General features: G+C 42.5%; 1 protein-coding gene across 1 annotated transcript in view; it reads right to left on the bottom strand.

The window, feature by feature from the left end:
• LOC114888306 (protein POLR1D-like) overlaps nucleotides 1–20,265 on the bottom strand; it is a 42,031-nt gene that overhangs the window by 19,371 nt on the left and 2,395 nt on the right. The window lies entirely within an intron of this gene.

Below are 20,265 nucleotides of genomic sequence, written 5' to 3' on the forward strand. Positions count from 1 at the left end.
AGACTGCCTGCGACTGAAGCGTTTGTTACTGTTTGGACAACTCATGTTGTCACGAGCTTTACGGTTTACAAAGCAGCACTGTCCCATCTGAACATGACAACATAGTCATCACGACCAGTGTTCAGATAAGGAGGTACCAGGGACACTGAGAGCGGTGGGGAGGACCAAAACAAAACAAAAGGACCTGTGGGTTTAAGGGTACCTGCCCTCCATCTTCCTATCATACCTCCCGTCTCCTCCACAAACATTTGCACGACAAGTCCTGGAGGAGCCCTTTTCTCATTATCATTAAAAGGCAAAAAATAAAGTAAATGCAAAAGGGGAAAAAAAAAAAAAAGCTCTGACAGAGCTGCCACTGCTTCCGCACTCATTCAGAGAACTGCAGAGGCAGAGGAACGGAGGGCTGCTCAGACTTTGTCCTAAGAATGTGGGGCATTCGCTGTGTCCCACCCACACTCTGCACGAGCTCCTTCTGCAGGGCTTTCCTTCCAAATAGGAAAGCAACTTGTAGCAATCATGTGTTTTGTCCTTGAAATAACAACATCACCTTCAAAATCAACAGGAAAAAAAATTTAGAAAGTCAGGTAGTTTTCCTCACTCCTGTAGCCTCTGTTGTTTTTTCGGGAACTCTCGCTAATGAATTCTCGGGTAAGGAAATAACAAAGTCAGTTTCTACCACACATTATCACAGAGGCTAGATACTTAAATTATCAAAGATTATGAAACATCGGCATCATGAAACAAGATAGTTTTTAATGAGATTGTGAAACAGAAGTGTAAACTGCAATTAAAATACAGGAAAAGCAAACAGTAGGAGAATATATAAGAACTAAGTACAACAAGGACTTGAACAATTAAATTGCAGACACAAATTTAAGTACCATAATTTTTATGCTTAGATTCTTTAAGCATCTTAAAGGTTTCTTTGTAAAACAAATCCATTGTATTAGAATAGACAGTCCGGTGCAAACAAGAAGTCCCAGAAAGCCAGGTCATTAAGCCAGACAGTTTCCTGGGCACAGGAACAAGCTACAATCGATTTTCAATGATCCATGTGTGTATTATCCACAGCCAATTTTCCATCCTAGCTCAGCTTCTTCAGGCCTGCCTGTTCATCCCATTAGCCAGCTGGTACATGCTTGTACAACGTACACTGATCGTAATAGCAGCTTAAATAAAACCTGAGTGGGAACACAAATCTGGTGCTAAATCGCCTTAAAATCCAAAGTCAAACAAATTAGTTTTGAGTTATCTGGGTCTGTGGTCCTTTATACTCACATAAATCAACTGAGAGTTAACTATATCACTATAGTGAAAGGGTAGCAAGATATTTAAGGCAACTAAAATGAAACAACAGAAATTAAATAATGAAGAACACAAGAGAATGAGATTTTTAAAGAAATAATATCAGAGAAGCTAAATGTCAAGTAATTGCTCAAAAAAAGACCTCAACATATACTTTCTTGAGAAATGGTGAAGGAAAGTGCTATGGACTCAATGTTTGTGTCCCTCCCTCCCCAAACTTAGATGTTGAAATCCTAGCTCCCGATGTAATGGTATGAGGAGGTGGGGCCTTTGGGGGAGGTGATTGGTGCCCTTATAAAAGAGACCCCAGAGAGCTCTGTCCTCCCTTCTGCCATGTGGGGACACAGGGAGAAGATGGGCCCTCACCAGACACCGAATCTGCTGGCAACTGGCTCTCAGACTTCCCGCCTCCAGAACTGTTAGAAATAAATGCTTCCTGTTTAAACCACCTAGTCCATGGTCTTTTTATCACAGCAGCCAGACAGCACATTCGTGGGCCGTAGCGTTGCTAGTCCAGAAGCCCAATTTGGCCGGGACAGCGGCTGGACGGCAGCACCGTATCTGCCGTCCTGTGCATGGGAAGCTTTGCCTGGGCTGCACCCTGCCCAGGGCTCTCCCTGCAGCTACGTCCTCACCACCGGACGCTCAGGTCAGAGGTCACCTTCTCCACCAGCCCTTCCTCATCTCCCCACCGGCGCCTCATCGATAGATATTATAAAACCACCTTTTCTTTCAGGCCGATGTACCATACTTCTAAATATTTAAGTTACATATAAAAACCATTAAATAAAATATATTCATTCCTCCTACCATGACAAGTACACCTTCATTACAATAAAAATTTTAATGTGTAAACTCTGTATGGTGATAGATGGTAACTAGGCTTGTCGTGGCCATCACTTTGTAATGTATAAAAATATAGAATCACTGTGTTGTACATCTGAAGCGAATATAAAATTGTAAGTCAGTTGTACTTCAAAACATGTGTAAAGCTATGATTTTTTTTTTTTGCGGTACGCGGGCCTCTCACTGCTGTGGCCTCCCCCGCTGCGGAGCACAGGCTCCGGACGCACAGGCTCAGCGGCCATGGCTCGCGGACCCAGCCGCTTCGTGGCATGGGGGAGCCTCCCGGACCGGGGCACGAACCCGTGTCCCCTGCATCGGCAGGCGGACTCTCAACCACTGTGCCACCAGGGAAGCCCAAAGCTATGATTTTTAAAAATTTAAGTTAGTGAAATATGAGGTAATAGAATTAACTCCCTGCACACATTGATTATTCTCTTAATGGGTTGGTAATATTTAGATGAATACATAAAGACACACAAAATTTATATATATCTTTATTCCATAAAATTTATTTTCTTGCCTTTATTTCAGCAAAATCACTAATCATATTATGATCAAGATTTTCATATGAAGTAAGTTCTATGGACTGTAATAATCTAAAGTATTAAAAACAAAGTGTAACTTCAACATGGACCAAATTGTAGTATATTGTCAAAATGTAAATTCACATAAATGTAAAAAACTGAAAACCTAAATTTTGAATGTTTTAAAGTTTCCCTGTAGATTAGTGAATCAGTAACAAACTTCCTGTATGTTCTCCAAGACCTACACATATACAAATGTATGAGTAATCTGATCTAACATTAAATGTTAGTCTCCAAGTATAACTATTCCTCATACTGAACTAAGTCATGAGAACCTCCAGAACGCTGAACTGAAATCCTGAGACAAGCAAGCAAAGGAAGCTTAGCTCTGCTGGGAAACAATATTTCCTTATGGCAAAACCTCCTGCACTCACTCTGAAAAGAAGGTTTTGACAAGTTAATGTGTCTTTTTTCTTCCGAACACTGCGCGGCTCACATCCTTCCTGGACTCTGAAGCAGTGTGCGCTCTGACGTCAACAGGGCACAGCCCCCCATCGCCACGGACCCCACGGTTTCCTTTCATTCAGGGACGCAGGTCAAAACAAGAGGAGGGTGTTTCCTGGGCTAGGAACTGCACTGACGGAAGATCTGCACGTTTGTGACACATGGGGCTGCCCAGGTTCAAGGAAACTCTCCTTTGAATATCGATATAACAAGCACTTAATATGCACCACTGGGGATATGATGAAAAATAATGATGGCGGCAGTACCTATGTGCCATGTACACTTAATCCTCACAACTCCTCTAGGTAACTACTATTTCATTGATAAGGAGAAAATAAGAAAGAGTGAAGAAACTGGGGCTGGGATGTGAACCCGGGCAGTTGACTTTTAACTGACCCTGACACTACAGTTCTGGTGAAGGCGAGACCCCAGCCTCGACACAGCTGAGCCCCGTGAGAGGAAGGCCATGGGAGGGCTGGCAGCACGTTTTACTGCGATTATTTGCAGTCACGACAAGACAGCTGTGGTGAAGGCAGAACTCCCGTCTCCTCACCTGGACTTGGACAGTCTCAAATGTCCACAGCTACACATCCTGCGTGACCTCAGAGGGTGGGTTATTATTACAGCGAGATGACTTCTTCAGGTAATACGTGGGCTGACTTCTATTAGTTTAGCTCTTAGAGGGAAACCTTATCTCTCAGGTCATAAAACACCTCACCTGAGGAATGACCTCATAATGAGTAAGTAGTAAGTATTTCTACAAATATTTATTCTTAAATCCCGGTTAAGGAGCCACACACACAGAAAATACAGTGATTCATTTTCAGTTCATATTATAGGACCTAGTTAAATGTGCCACGGTAAATTGTGTATTGTGAAGACAAGCATCTCTTACTGAAAAAACTCTGTGCAGATGGGGTGGGGATGGCAGAGAACTACCTTAGAAGATAGTAAACTCTAAATAGAAAAGCCTGTGAATTATACCATTGCCAGGAACAACGTGTCTGTCTGATAGGTCAATTAAGTTTAAAAGTATATAAAGTATACACGTGCCTTACTAAAAGATTAGTTGGGAGAAGTAAACTCAGTCAAAGAATGTAAGGTCAAAATAATTATTGAGGTCTCTTACTCCGTGAAAATATTTTGTTATCTCTTTATAAAATTCAAACTCTTACCCAACAGCTGTTCGAAATGCAAAAAGGAAAAAAATCACAACGATTGAACAAAAGGAAACATTGCGATAGAAAGCCTCTAGGGCTCGCCTCCGCAGCCTTCTTCAGTGAGGCCTGGCGCCTGGCGCACTGCCCTTCGGTAAACACGCCACACACCAGAAAAGCCACCTCGCCCATCGCGTGGTCTGCAAATCACTCTCTTAATCCTAAAAGAGCTTTATTTTATACCAGAGATCTGCGGGTTTCTGCAGACTGTCCTAAAGGACCCTTCAGAGCTCTTGGATCGCAGCCCCATCCAAAGGACGGCCTGTTCAGCAGAAGGCCTGGTCAGCCCGCTGAAGGCGTTTCCCTCAGCTGTGTCAGGGCTGCAGCAGTCTGCTGAAAACAAGCCATCCACCCCATGTGCATCTCAGTGTCTGATTCATCAAATGATTATAAACTATACTTGGAGTGAAGAGCCAAGGAATGGGGAAAATATAGAATATTCCAGAATGTGTAGGATTTCCTAATCAATTCAGGCTCTTTCAAAAGTGTTTTCCTTTCAGCTGCATTAAGCAGTGTTGAACCCAGGAAGGAAACATACTGATGCTTCTAATTCTTAGAAGTCCCGCAATACACAATGAGATGGGAGGAAGAGAAAGCCTGTGTTCCTTAGCGACCAGCGCAGGTTCAATGGCTGCCTGGGGGCCCCTCAGTACAAGGCGAGAGATGACGAAACAGAGGGCGCAGCCCCTCCCAGCCCCCACTGCATGCACCTCCAGGCCCAGCCTCATCTTGAGCACCAGGAGTGTGCTGTCTTCCACACTTCAGGTATCAAGGGGTACTTTGAGAGGGATGGTAGTTTCTCCTACAAAACTGGCTGGGAGAGTTTCTGAAAAAAAATAGTACGTATACACACAGACAACGTTTTCTACCTCAGTCATTAAATACAAGAATCTACTATACAAAATAATTTATTGAAAACAACCAGTGAATTCTTGACTCTGTAAACTCTTTAGCGTCAAGTTTCAAGTTGTCTTTCGGGGCTAATGCACATGACAATGAATTTAAGAAGGACAAGGCAATTTTCAATCCCATTTTCCAATTAAAAAAAAATCTTAGTTAATATAATACAAGTGCTTTGGGGAAAAAATTCTACATTGCTATAATGTAGTTAATAGAATTGAGCAGTTAGACACACACAGACTTGGGGAGTAGTGTCTCTTTGAGGAGAATGTTTATAAAAGTTCAAAGTTCTGCTGAACTTAGATGGCTCAAGGAACAAGTCAGCCGAAACTGCACAACTGTGCAAGCAAGGCTTTACATTTACTTATAAAGACCCGAGATGCTTCCCTCGTAACTGGCAGAAGTCATAGACTCTGTTGCAGTGCAAACATCCTTACAGACGCTGAATTCAACAGCACAGGAGGGACCACTAGAAAGGCTGCAGAGATGGCCCAAGGGTAGGAACCAGCACATGGGGACTAAACGCTACAGGAGGAAAGCCCAAAGCATGGAAAATTCCATTACTGATTGATCCTATCTTTAGGTTTATATCATACCATGCAAACAGTACATCAACTGCCAAAAGAAAGAATCCAGAGAGGATAATACAGTTGGTGATTTGGGCATCAGAAACCAGCTGCAAGACAGTCAAGAACTAGTGAACTCTGAAGTCCCACTTCATTATTCTGACTTGTAAATTACTTACAAGTGGTGGTGTTAGCCAAGAAGGGAAATATGGAAGCACGTTCTGGAGCCGATGTTTCACTGTACCTTTCACGAAATATCAAGACACAACACAATCCTCTCCTGTCCCTTTTCACTGCTGTGCTTGAAGCAGCTGCACATATTAGAATCATCTTGTCTGCTACTGAAATACCACCCTTCCTTAGGGGTGGAACAGCAGCTGCAGTTTAACTGGATGGAGCAGTGCTAATGAAGAGTTCAGAACTGTGTTAAAAATGGAATAGGTACCCAACCGAGACAGCAGGGAAAATTCGGAGAAACAGATCGTGCTGATTATACAAACAGCATCATTTGGCCTGCTCCCAAGGTGTGATAATAGGCTCACAAAAAAAGGGCACTGCGTTTTCAATACAAATGTTCAGGACCACACTTTCACGGCTCATTTGAAATATCAACCCCCTAAATTCACAATTCTCCCTTAGCATTTGCTTGATAGAAATCGGGCCATATGCTAAACTTCTGTATTAATTCCTACACATTCAGTGTTCCCAGAGAGGCCTCAAATCCAAGTATTTACAAGGCTCTTTTTACTATAATAGGCAAGGAAAGAAACCAAAATGAATTAAAATGTTCAGGTAAAGATCCATTAAATATAATACTATATTATGAAAATGTAAGCGAAGTTTCCTGTTAGAGGTCATCTAATTTAACATTATCATATAAAGCCAAGGAAATTATGGTTTAGAGAGGTTAATAATTTGCCTTAAACTAAATAGTTACCTGACTTTTTTGGGGGGGCGGGGGGGAACATTTAATTCACAATTATATTTCTCCCCCACCCCACCCCCCGCCAGAACCTGGATGGCATGTTTCAGTCATCCTGGGGAGAAATTAGGAGGGGATAGACCATAATTATGATACTTCAGCCCAAGGTCATTACCTTTGGAGTATAACATTGCAAGGACCAGCACCATAGTGTGTCTACAACTGTGTTATGAATCACACTAGAAGACCCCACCCAGTGATGGTTTACGGGAAACTGGGTCCTGGCTCCGTTCAGGGGTAGTGTAACTGAAACTCACTCAGCCTGGAAAATGTTACTTGAAGTCACTTGCTGTAATTGCTTAATCATATAAAAATGAAAACCTATTTAAAAGTACCTAAATTATTAACTTCAAAGCAGGATAGATCAAAAGCTTTTACTATGGAAACTGTGTTTCATGTTGGAGAACAGTGTGGGACAGTGGGAGCCAGCACCACTAGCCACCTGGGTGCTCTGGACAAGTTAAGTACCTTCTCTGAGTACGTTTCCTCTCCGTAAAATGAGACTGAGCCCCGGCTCACAGATGCACTGCAAGGATTGAAAAAGATGAGAGGTACAGAGGGCTTTCTTTGCATTGATGTTTCTTAGGAGGGACAGGTGTTCATTTAGGTATCTGAATTTGCCAAAACAAAACTTTTTTTAATCTCAGTATCTCCTCTTTTCATTTATACTGTAAAGAAAAACTTGCAGAATGTTAATTTTTATCTGTTGCATAATTCTGTTTTGAGGAAAAGCTGAGGGGTTATTTATCAGTGCAAATAATATAAAGGAAATTCTATCTTCCTATGGTTAAGTCAGAGGAAATTTCCTGTATCTAATGACAGGGAGATGGGCAGAGCCCCAGTCAGAACAGAATTCCCTCCCATGACCTATGAAATACATGATCAGAAACGAATTACAAGAAAGCGTCCTATCTCATATGCACAAAAAGAAAGCCAGTAGTCCCGGCTCTTTGGCTTTTCAGAGAGTTGTGTTCATTCGGGAACTAGGTCTGCTCTGTGCAGAGTCAGCAGCTGGGCAACTTCCTGGTGGATGTGACCAATACAGGGACAAGCTCTGGAAAGTTCAAGCTTGAGAGCAGAATCTCTCACCTGAAAAGTTCAGACTGAGTAGAATTACCTGATACTTGTTCTACTATTATACATTCTCTACCACATCTCTTGATTCTCTTAGAAGAGGGATCCAGCAGTTCCCACTTCCTAGGTTTGAACCAAGGACATGTTCAAGTCACCTTAGGAAAATGAGGAAGCGGCCACAGTGCAGTGGAGAGAGGATGATCCCAGTTCTGCCCTTACTGACTCTGTGATTTTTCTTGTCATCTTGGTTACACCATCTATAAAATGAAGGTATTTCTACTACCCTTTCAGAGTTTGTATGGGGATCAAACACAATCATATATATAATTACTTTGTAGCTATAAAGCACTGAACAAATGTATTATCTTACGAAAAATTTTAAATGGGTCTATAGTATCGATTGTTATATTGTTAACTAAAACACAAAAATACCATATAATAGTATGTATCATGTGCACAGTGATTAAGAGCAGAACATACGATCTCACTGACCCTCAGAAGAACCTTTTCAGTTATTGTCCCCTTTGTATGTGTTAGACCACTAAGGCTAAGGGAGGCTGCCTCGTCCAGGGGCAAACCATCAGGGGACACCTGATCTGACCTGGACATCTCTGAGTCCTCTCTGCTCACACACACCCTTACTTTATCCCGTCCAGAAAGATGTCTTCTACCTTTTGAGGATGATCAAGTGCTGCTTTGGCATAACATCGGTTAAAAAGTTAACGTACTTAAAGATGATGCCAATGAAGTTTAATAATATGGAAAATGATATCTTCATGAAGCGACTATTAGTAAGCCTATATCTACGTTCTTGACCAGATAGTCTGTAACTCAGTGACTCTTTTCATGGTTAAGTTTTATAGAAAACGGTCCCATTTCCAACATGTTTCAGCCTGAATTTAGAAATAAACAAGGATTACGGGTCAATAGTTTTGTCTCTCAAACTGAACTCTCTGGAGCACACGCTCTGGCAAAGCTTTCCTGTCTTCCTGCAGGGGGTAACACAGGCAACATCATGGACATAAAAGCCGAACCTCAGGGGTCGGGCTGTCTTCGGTTCATTCCACTCGCTAGCCGTACAGCCTTAGGGCGGTTACTTAACTTCTCCAGGCCTCAGTTTCTTTCTCTATAAATGGGGAAACACCATCTGCCTTGAAGGAGGTGTAAACTGGTTTGTCCACCTGCCTGGTCTTCTTACTTCACAGTCACAGTTGCGTGTCTGCTTCTGGCTAGGAATAAGCCTAGCAGTAAGCCTAGCTGGATTCTTCACGTCCGGGCTTGTTCTGAAGCGCACTGCTCTCAGATGGCGACCAGCTGATTACAACAAGGAAACAGAAGGGGAACCTTTGGCGTGCTTGCTGCAAGTCTGGGCAGCAGGCAGTGGCGCACCTGCAGGCTGATACTCCTAAAGACTGACATTTTCAGCAGAATCGTTTTTTTTTTTTTTTTCCCTTCCAGTTTTATTGGGATATAACTGACATACAGCACTATATAAGTTTAAGATGTGCAGCATAATGATTTGATTCACATACATCATGAAATTATGACCACAGTAAATTCAGGGAACATCCATCATCTCATATAGATGCAACATTAAAAAAATAGAAAAAAACATTTTCCCTCGTGATGAGAACTCTTTAGGATTTACCCTCTTACCAACTTTCATATATAACATACCGCAGCGTTAACTGTATTGATCGTGTTGTACATCACATCCCTAGTTCTTATTTATCTTATAACTAGAAGTTTGTACCTTGACTACTTTCATCCAGTTCCCCCTCTCCTCACCTCCTGCCTCTGGAAACCACAAATCTGGTCACTTTTCTATGAGTTTGTTTGTTTGTTTTTGAAGTATAATTGACCTACAACACTATGTTATTTCCTGGTATAAACACAGTGATTTGATATTTTTATACATTTCAAAATGATCACCATGATGTCTAGTTGTCACCTGTCACCATACAAAGATATTACGTAATTATTGATTATATTCCCCACACTGTACATTTCGTACCTGACTCATTTATTTTGTAACTAAAAGTTTGTACCTCTTAATCTCCCTCACCTATTTCTCTCCCTTCCCCAGCTCCCTCCTCTCTGGCAACCATCTGTTTTTCCTCTCTATCTATGACTCTGTTTCTGTTTAGTTATGTGTGTTCATTTGTTCTGTTTTTTAGATTCCACATAAGTGATTTCACACCGTATGTCTTTCTCTGTCTGATTTATTTCATATTACCTTCTGGGTCCATCCACGTTGTTGCAAATGGCAAGATTTCATTCTTTTTTATGGCTGAGTAATGTTCTGTCACGTACACATACATCTTCTTTATCTGTTCATCTATCGCTGGGCACTTAGGTTGCTTCTATATCTTGGCTATTGTAAATAACACTGCAATGAAATAGGGGTGCATGTATCTTTTTGAATTCGTGTTTTTGTTTTCTTTGGATAAATACCCAGGAGTGGAATTGCTGGGCTGATGGTAGTTCTATTTTTTAATTTTTTGAAGACACTTCATACTGTTTTCCACGGTGGCTGCACCAATTGACATTCCCACCAACAGTGTGGGAGGGCTCCCTTTCTCCACACCCTCACCAGCACTTGTTATTTCTTGTCTTTTTATAACAGCCATTCTGACAGGTGTGAGGTGATATCTCACTGTGGTTTTAATTTGCATTTCCCTGATGATACGTGTTGTTGAGCATCTTTTCATGTGCCAGCAGCAGAACAGTTTGTAATCATAAGGCTCTAGAATCCCCGTTTTTCCGCATCCATTTAATGACAAAGTACAGCCTTTGCCATGAAAACAAATAAACAAAAAACAGGAAAACAACTGTAGAACCAAGTCCCGAAGGCTTAGATCACAAGCTCTGATGGAGAACATAAATCCAACTCTTTTACTTTGATAGACACTGAACTTGATTATACTTTTTTCTTCATCTTCAGGGAATGAGATCATTGACATTTATATCCCCAATTAAATATTAATCGCTTTTGAAGAAAAACCCTGTTAAGTATTCTAAACACCAGGATTTATGCTTAAGTATGCAGAACAGAGTAAGCAAGCAAGCCAGGATCTGAAATAACTTTAGATGAGGAATCTCAATGGTACGTAATCCTCATCTTGAAACCTAAGCTCCAATTAAAATTCATTCTGAAATCCCATATAATTTACCAAGCATGGTGGTGAGAAATTAAGAGTTGTGGACCAAATGCTCTGAGGATCCCAGAGAAAACTGAAGAGTCTGTGCATCTTATTGTGGAGCTAATGTGATAAAAATGGCATAACGGATGTCAAGTTATAGAATGCTTCATTTAATTCTCTGTTTGGTCTTATGATATGCTGACTTATATAGTAAGAAATATATGTTTGGTTTTCCTCCTATTCCTGACACAGAGCTCCTAAAACCATGGGGATTTCCTAATTGATGAGAGCTATAAAGCTGTCTTTTGTTTTGATGAGGTGATTTTAGGGAAAGCCCTGGGTAACCTAAGGATGGGGGCTGGTCGCCAGGATAACCAACCGCTGATTAGAGAGTTGGAACTTTCAGTCCTATCCGCAGACCTCTGGGGAGGAGAAAGGGGCTAGAGATTGAGTTTTACCACCAATGGCAATGATTTAATCAATTATGCCTGTGTAATGAAGCCTCCATAAAACCCCAAAAGGACAGGGTACAGAGAACTTCCGGGCTGGTGAGGGCGTGGAGATTTGAGGAGAGGTGGTTGCCCAGAAAAGGCATGGAAACTTCATGCCCCACCCGCCCCACAGTCCTTGCCCATGCACCTCTTCATCTGGCTGTTCATCTGTATCCTTTATAATAAACTGATAAAAAGTAAGTAAATGTTTCTCTGAAATCCGTGAGCCACTCTTAACAAATTAACTGGGCCCAGGGATGGGGTCATGAGAACTTCCGGTTTACAGCCAGTAGGTCAGAAGCACAGGTAAAACAACCTGGATTTGCAGCTGGCATCTGAAGTGGGGTTGGGTAGGTGCAGTCTTGTGGGACCGAGTGAGCTCTGATACTGTCTCCGGGCAGACAGTGTCAGAATTGCACTGCTTGACGGATTGCTTGATGGTGTTGGAAAACGCACACTGGAGACCTTTATGTGCTATCAGGCCATAGAAAGACTGGGATTTCTGACAATTTCCAACCAAAACAAAGTTCGTTTTCAATGGCAAAATAAACCTATGCGACTCTACATCAGTTCACCCTATTAGATTTTATGTTTTGAAATATTATTGTCCAGTGAACTCCCCAAATCTGAAACCATACAGTAGGTATGTGAAGTAGAGCAGGTGCTCACAGAGTCAACAGCGGCTGCCTTGGGGGGTCAGTGCTTATGACTATGAGTGCACTCAATGGGAACCACTTCTGGCCTTTCAGATCCAAATAAAACAACATGGCCAACTTTTCTTAGCTCAGGTGACTTCTCTGGACTCCCCTACCACCTGGTCGATACATGTGTAAGATGTGAGTGGTTCCTACTGTGCGGGATACTTGGTTGGGACTCCATCTCTGCCTGCTCTGGTCATGACCACCTTTGCTTAGTGAACTCCTCCCTGTGGGTCCCAGCATGTTGTCATCTCCATGTGGACAGAGTATGCAGCTAAAGACATACAACTAACTACAAACTTGTGGTTTTCAACCCCAAAGCTTATAGTTATTTCAGCATTACAAATTCAAATTCAGCTCTTAGGATATTCAGTTAAAAAATACAGAGTGTCCATCTTCTATTCATTCATGTGATAAATATTTTTTGAACACCTACTATGCTTCAGGCACTGCTCCAGGGGCTGTAGAGACATCGGTGAACACACAGACAAAAGTCTCTGCCTTCATGAAGCTTATGTTATAGTATGTGTGTGTGGCAGGGGTGGGGGAGGGATAGATAATATAGAATAAATGCAACGAATAGGTGAATTCAATAGGGCTATATTTAAAAAAATACTGCAGGGTGTGGATGTTGGGGGAGGGACTATGGTTTTGAACAAGGTGGACAAGTTAGAAGAAATGACACCTTTCCTTTAGTCCTGAAATACACAGCTCTTTGGTCTACGCTGGTTGCAAACTCTGTGAAGGCAGGAACCAAAGGAGATTCATCTTTGTATCCCTAGTGTACCTGGTCCATGGCAGGACTTTAGAATAACTGCTGAAAAAAAAATACATATATTCTGTATTTTTCCAAAGCAAGGCTACTTGTAATAAACGGTATAGATTTATCAGACAGCTGGCCAGGAAACGGATGTAGTATTTGGCATTGACAAAACAGCACGCCTTAGAATCACATCCTTGGAATTCCACCTCGTGGTACCCAAAATAATAATTCTACCATGTTTGTTCCACTAGAATTCTGTGGGGACAAGATCCCCAGGATAATGCATATCACCCTTCCGTATAGTTGTTACTGCAAAATCAAAATGTCCTTTGAGCACCCTTAAGTGGGAGATGTGCTGCCTTTTATTTTAGACCAATAGGAGAAAAGATAACAAATGTTGCATGGGATAGAGGTGGTAAGGGATGTCCGTATCCAGGGCTCTTGGCAATATAGAGAAGACATCAGTGAGATGGAGTATAAGGTATGGCCACCTTCACTGAGGTGCTCCATGACGCTCATCACCTCAGCTGTTCCTCCCACTGAAGCCACAGGACAGGCATGCTTCCTTGCCCCACTCAAGAAGCCCTTTTCTCCTCGGAGCTTATTACTGTGGTGGCTGAGTGTGTAAGTGTCAGCTGATAAGTGTACAAAATAATGTCAGTGCAACTGCAGTTTTCCCTCCCTGCCGTGGCAGCCATGCTTAGACACTGACACTCAATCACGCACACACAGTCATTCATTCGTTCATCAACTAAGGACTGACAAGAGCCTACTGCGTGCCTGGCATGGTTTTAAGTGCTGGGGATACAAAAGCAAACAAGGACAAAGCCCTCGCCCTCTGAAAGCCTACATTCAAGTGGAGTTAGACAATAAATGGATAAATACATAATATTAACGTCAGTTAACAGTGAGGACTCTGAAGGAATGAAACCAAGTCAGGGGACAGAAAGCGATGGAGGTCTGGCTGTCGGCACACGTATTATCTGGGGTTAGGCAGTCTCTGAGGTGGTCCTAAGGATTCCCCACCTCCTGGCATTCCTGCCCTTGTACAACCCCTTCCCTTCACTTCTGACAGACACAGCAGGGCAGACGTGATGGACTGTCACTGCTGAGATGAGGGTATAGAGAGACTGAGCTTCCATCTTGCGTTCTCCCTCTTCCCTGGATCTCTTGCTCTAGGGGAAGCCAGAAGCCATGGCGTGAGGCCGTCCCATGTGAGCAAGCTTGGAAGCCCATCACCCCCATTCAGGCCTGGAGACAGCTGCAGCCCAGGTGACACCTTGACTGCAGCCTTGTGAGAGGTCCTGAGTCAGATTCCTCCAGCTCAGCTCCAACCAGATTCCTGACCCACAGAAACGGTGAGAAATGTTTTTTGATTTCAGCTGCTGAGTTTTAGGACAATTTGGTATACGGCAACGGGTAACTGACACAGTGGTCAAGGATGGCCTCTGAGTAAGTACCTTGGAAAGAGACAGCCATGTAAAGATGCGGGGGGGAGAGGGGCTGGGGACATCAAGGGCAAGCGCCAAGGCCCTGAAACGGGAACAAGCTGGGCAAGTCTGAAAGAAGTGCGAAGGCCAGTGCGATGCAGAAAGAAGAGACAGGCAGAGACCCCCACGGGTAGAGAAGCACCCAGCCCTAGAAGGCTGCTGCTCTAGCCCCCACTAACTGCCTTAAGCAAGCGCCAACATGACAACAATAACAGTAAGAGCTAATGTTTGAGTACTTAAGTGTACTAGGAATCGTGCTAAGTGCTTTATTGCGTTTATTCTTCACAGTAACCCTATAAAGTAGGTATTAGTATCAGCTCAGTTTTATAGATAAGGAAACTGAGGCTCAGAAAGGCTGAGTGGCTCTCTCACATTTGCAAGTTAGGAAGCAGGAAAGCGGAGATTCAAACCAGGCCCTCTGCCTTCGGAGTCCTTACACTTCCCCTCTACACAGTACTGTTGAAAGAGGCCCCTAGAAAGAAAGCCTCTTTCACCCTTAAAAAAGAAAAACCAAAACCCAAAAAAAACCCCTCCAAACTCCAAAGTGTTGTTAAGCCAACTGGTCCAGCCCCTGTCTGATTAGATGCTCTGGGCAGCTTGATTTTCTCTAGGAGCCCTTTTGAGAGAATCGGTTTGAGGCATCTACAGTTGCTCTGAGGTCTGACCCAAGTCAGCATGGTAAACTTAGAAAAGCACACAGGTAGCTCTTCTTTTTGACATTTATTAAGAGCCTTACATAACAAACCTGGAAGTTACTGAGAATCAGTAGGTAAAATACCAATATATTCTATTTTATGCAGTTTTATGCTTAGCTGACATAGCTTGAGCCCTGAGCTCCTATCAGTATTCAGATACCTGATACCCAAGCAGGTATCCATGTGCTATATATAGAACTTGCTTTTCCTTCCTACTTAACCTTTGTCTTGAAGCTTGAGGAAGACTATGAATATTCCATCAGAATCTTAATCTCTTTGTGAAAAGAGGAGAAACACAATCCATTTATCTTTGATTTTTATCTATATTCAGTTACATTAGGGGTGCTATTTTAAACTATCTTTTTAAAAAAGCAATGGCTTTAGCAGACTGATAACCTTACATACAGGGGTCCATAAATTTATATTATAGTGCTGCATTTAGCCAGAGAAAACAGAACAAAACAAAAAACAGAGGGCACTAAGGTTTTTGTTTTCAAGTTTTCACCTAGAAGAAATATGAATGAAACCAGCTTGTTCAACACAATTAAGGATATTATAGTAATAACATTAATAGCTAACCTTGATTGAGAGCATGCTATATGGGCCTGATACTGCCCTAAGCACTTTGGCTATACTGTCTAAATTAAGAGTTACAACATCCCTATATGGTATTATTGTTATCCCAACCTTACAGATGAAGAATCTCAGGCACAAAGAGGTCAGACAGCTTGTCCAAGGTCACATAGCTAAAAAGTCTAGCACAAAGACCAAGACTCAGGCAGTGTGATTCTGACAGTGCAAGCTCTTAACTCCTACACGATACTGCCTCGCAGTTATCAGTTATTTAGCCTGAAAAGATGTGCAGGATCCCAGGCACAACCACTTCTGCTTCTAAGAAAGATATGCTTCTTTCAAAAATACCAAAAACAAAAGTAAGATCAACTCTCCTAATACACATACATCTATTAGCCAATCCCAAACTCCTACAATATCCTACTGCCCCGCACAATAACTCAAAATTCTTTATTATAATTATTAGGTAAGTACATATACAGATTAAAGACACATGATATGAATTTAGGCACTAATAAAAACTACACACACATACAAGGCTGAAAGTTTATTCCTTTAAAAAGGTTCATCATTTTGCTTTTTTCGTTGCTCAGTAATCTAAGTTTATCTTCTAGAAAATTCTTAGCATGTTCTCATTTTTCCTTGGTCTCTCTCTTTTCTCTGCTCACATGTCACCTCCTCAGAAAAGCCCTCCTCAACTAATCAAACTCTTCGTGCCTTCTCAAACCCCATGATTCTTTTACTTCCTGTTTACATCACTACCTTAATTACATTATATATTTATACACTTGTTTGTTTTCTACTTCTGATATTTATACACTTGTTTGTTTTCTACTTCTGCTGTTAGAAAATAGACTGCACGTGGGGCAACTCGTTCCCTGCTGTCCCCCTAGTACCTAAACCGTGCCTGCATCTAGCGTGTGCTCAGTGATTTTGCCGAACAAACGAATGAATGAATTCGATGCTCCCTTTGAGGAGAGCCACTTGGTGCAGGCAGAGGGCAGCAAGGGCCGGTCAGCTCACTGCCCCATGTCCTCTCCCCACCCCCACTTTCCACATCTGTAGCCCTGGAGTCTCGACCTTGTTAAAGATGTGAATTCTCACCAGGTAGGGGAAGGTGGTAAGGGTGGACTCCTATTATCAAGGACAGGTTTAGGAGAGGAGATGGTAAATCCTGCCTTACTGGTTTTGGTTGCAAGGGAGTGGTAGGAAAACAAAGGGCTGTGAAAGTCATGGATGTGGGGTCCTGCTCCACCTCTCTCACCTGTACCCCTACAGAGAATCTGCCTCCAAGTTATTTTTTTCCAGCAGGTTTCTAGTATCCATCCTTTTACCTCCACGCCTACAACTGTGCCCCCTTACATTACACCTGGACTGTTACAAATGCCCCCTAACTCCCAGCTATCTTCCGACATTTCATTCCACTCATTCATTCTGCACAGGTGTAGGACAAAAAAGCGAAACCTTTATGGCATTCCCTAGCTCGAGAATCTCGAATGGCTTCTTTACACCGGGAAAAAGGAAACCATTTATCCTGGAACACTATTTCTCTTATAAGTTTGCCTACTTCAGTACTCCATGAATTACTGGAAGGCAGGCTGCCCGATGGTTTTCTCTCTCCAGAGCCCAGGACAGTGGCTGGCAGAGTGGGTGCGCATGAAACAATCTTTGCTACAAGAGTGTCCCTCGCCAATTCCATTTTGTGTTCAGCAGATAATACCCTACACTGCACATCAGGGCACTTGGTCGTAAATGCAATCTGATACCTTTTTCATGTGTACAGCTCTTGTCTGCCCTCTCCAAAAGCAGAGGGCTTTTTAGGACAGACTCATATTCTCTTATGTCCACATGTCTCAGGACTGTTACCACTACTAGGTACATATGTGCTGTACAGAGATCCAAAAATCTAGATTTGGAAGGAATTTCATTATGAAAAAATAATACAGACCACACAGTAACTGTAATTTATAAATTTTCAAATGGCAAAAGAAAAACCAATGTTAAGAATTTGAGCACAAAAGGGCTGGATTTGGGGTCTTAATAAGTACCTGAAAGCAGACCGGTGGATCTGGGCAAATTGCCTAGAAGCCCAGTTTGAAGGATAGTACAAAGACTGTCTCTGACTCTGAATTTTCCTAACCGGAAAAGATGACCTTTGTCTACCTATAGTCTTAATAACATGTTTAAGGGAAAAAAGAAGGGTGGGGGGTGGTGGGCCGTAGAATTTGGTGTGCTTTCGTATTTCCGGAAATGCAAGACAACTCTTCGGTTCAGAATGACACTGATAGGACCACTTTCTATGTAGACACCTTTTCACCTCCACAGAGATTTTGTAGACCCCTATGCATTATAACAACTAATTAGAACACTTAGATGTCACAGCTATATGCAATTTATAAATAGTTTGTAAAGTGCTTTGAAAATGGGAAGTGCTAGGCAAGTACTCAAATGATTATATATTAAAAGCCTTTGATATATAAAATCATTTTATTTAATAACTGGCTCTTTAAAAGGCACAGTACTTTATAGCTGAACAGAATTTCTGAGCCTGAACCATTGATATTTAGAGTGAAATGCTGTTAGCAAATCAGACACTGATCAAGTTTTTTTCAGTTTATATAAATAAATGTATGATTCTTCTCTATCTCCCTCACTTTTTCATTGACCAGTTCTGCCTTCCCTTAGGTTCCTGCAGACTTTTTGCAAAGATTCCTCCCACACCTCAGTGACTCATGGTTATCCTGCCTGCCCTGCCCTGTTTTTTCCTTTCACACGTCTGCCTTGTCAAGGTGTTTTGTATGTTCCTGAGTTTACGGCTACACTAAACAGGTTCAAGACTGCATGCCACATCATCAGTGACAATAAATCCTTCTAGGAGCAATGAAGCCATGAGATATGGCACGTGGCCACCAGTGGGTGCATCTCCACCAGTGGGTGTACTGTTATTGATAACTCCAGTCTACTATCACCATTCCACACTGTTATGTCCACTAATTAAACTTGGCTTTCATCTCCTGACAGGTCTTGGTTCATAGGCATTGAACTTCATTTAAATAATCCTGTTTCCTATCACCACCGAACTACTCATAGGCAGAATTGTAGAAGAGGCAAACAAGTGTTTGATTGTTTACCACTATGCCTTTAGGACTTCCTTACATCTTCAAGTGCTAATGTCCTCACACTGACATTGGCTTTCTCTTACTATTACCCTGGGAAAATACTCCCTGTCCCTGCCCCGTAACTTTGATCTTTCCCCATCCATTCCTCCTCCCACTTAATTTAGTCTCCGACGTCCTACAGTATATTTTCATTATTGGAAAACCCAAACTAAGCCATTCTTCTTGTACGAGTGTTAATGCTTAGCCTTTTTAGGCCCTAAACTAAGGCTGCCAGCTGCCCATCAACCTCCCCGTTAATTCCAACCCATATTTTTCTGTCCTCATGTGACTCATGCATCATTCTCCCCTCTTTGAAAGTCTTGGCTTCCACAACTCGACTGTCTACAGACTTTCCCACCACGTCATTGGTTGCTCTTTTGCCCAACCTTTAAATACTGAGCTTATTCAAGGCTTGGCTTGGCCCCTCTTCTTTATTTATTTAAACATTTTTTTTTAATTCTTTGGCCTTGCCACACGGCATGTGGGATCTTAGTTCCCTGATCAGGGATCCAACCCTTGTCCCCTGCAGTGGAAATGCAGTCTGAACTACTGGACCACCAGGGAAAAGTCCCAAGCCCTCTTCTTAATCACATTCCAGTTTCTACGGATTTACTTCATCTTTATGGCAAGAACTCACGAAGTTTATCTCTATTTAAATCTCTTTCATGGCCTCCAACTCCTGTCTACAGATTACCTCATTCAACAGGGAACTTTGGATTTCAGTCACCTTCTCTACCTCCCAATCAATCCCCCCAACCCCCCACCAGGCTTCCCGTGTCAGTAATTTCGCCCCATACCTCGATAGGAGTCACCCTTCTCTTTCCTCACCTTCCACATCCAATTCCTGAGGTCTACCAATCTGTGCCAGTTTGGCTCTCCAACGTATCTCAAATCCACAATCTTTTCTCCATCACTAGCTTATGGCCCTTCCAGGCCACTTCAGCTCTTACAGTTTATCTGCTTCTACCCTGGCCTCTCTACAATCCATTACAACACGCTGTGATCAGTTATTCAGATGTCTTCCCATTGTACTTCCCAAAGTCCTTCCCACACCAGAGCTCTTCCCGTGGAGTCTATCGTAGGCCCTTCTCCTCCTTGCTGGCCCTGCTACAGATATGCACATCTTTCAAGACCTTTATTTCCTCACACCACCAGTGTTCTGCTTCAGGACTTTTGCAAGTGCTATCCCCCCAGAATGCCTTTTCTTTTTGCACAGCCAGCTCCTTCTCTTCCTGTGATCTCTGGAAGGTCCTCTCTGCTTCCGTACCTAAAGCAGATTCCCCCCTCAGGGTACTGGGGGGTGGGGGTGCTCAGGTTCAAAGGCTGACAGATATTA

This window comes from Monodon monoceros, unplaced genomic scaffold, assembly GCF_005190385.1.
Source record: "Monodon monoceros isolate NGI ecotype Baffin Bay Population unplaced genomic scaffold, NGI_Narwhal_1 Super_Scaffold_8, whole genome shotgun sequence".
Taxonomy (NCBI): domain Eukaryota; kingdom Metazoa; phylum Chordata; class Mammalia; order Artiodactyla; family Monodontidae; genus Monodon; species Monodon monoceros.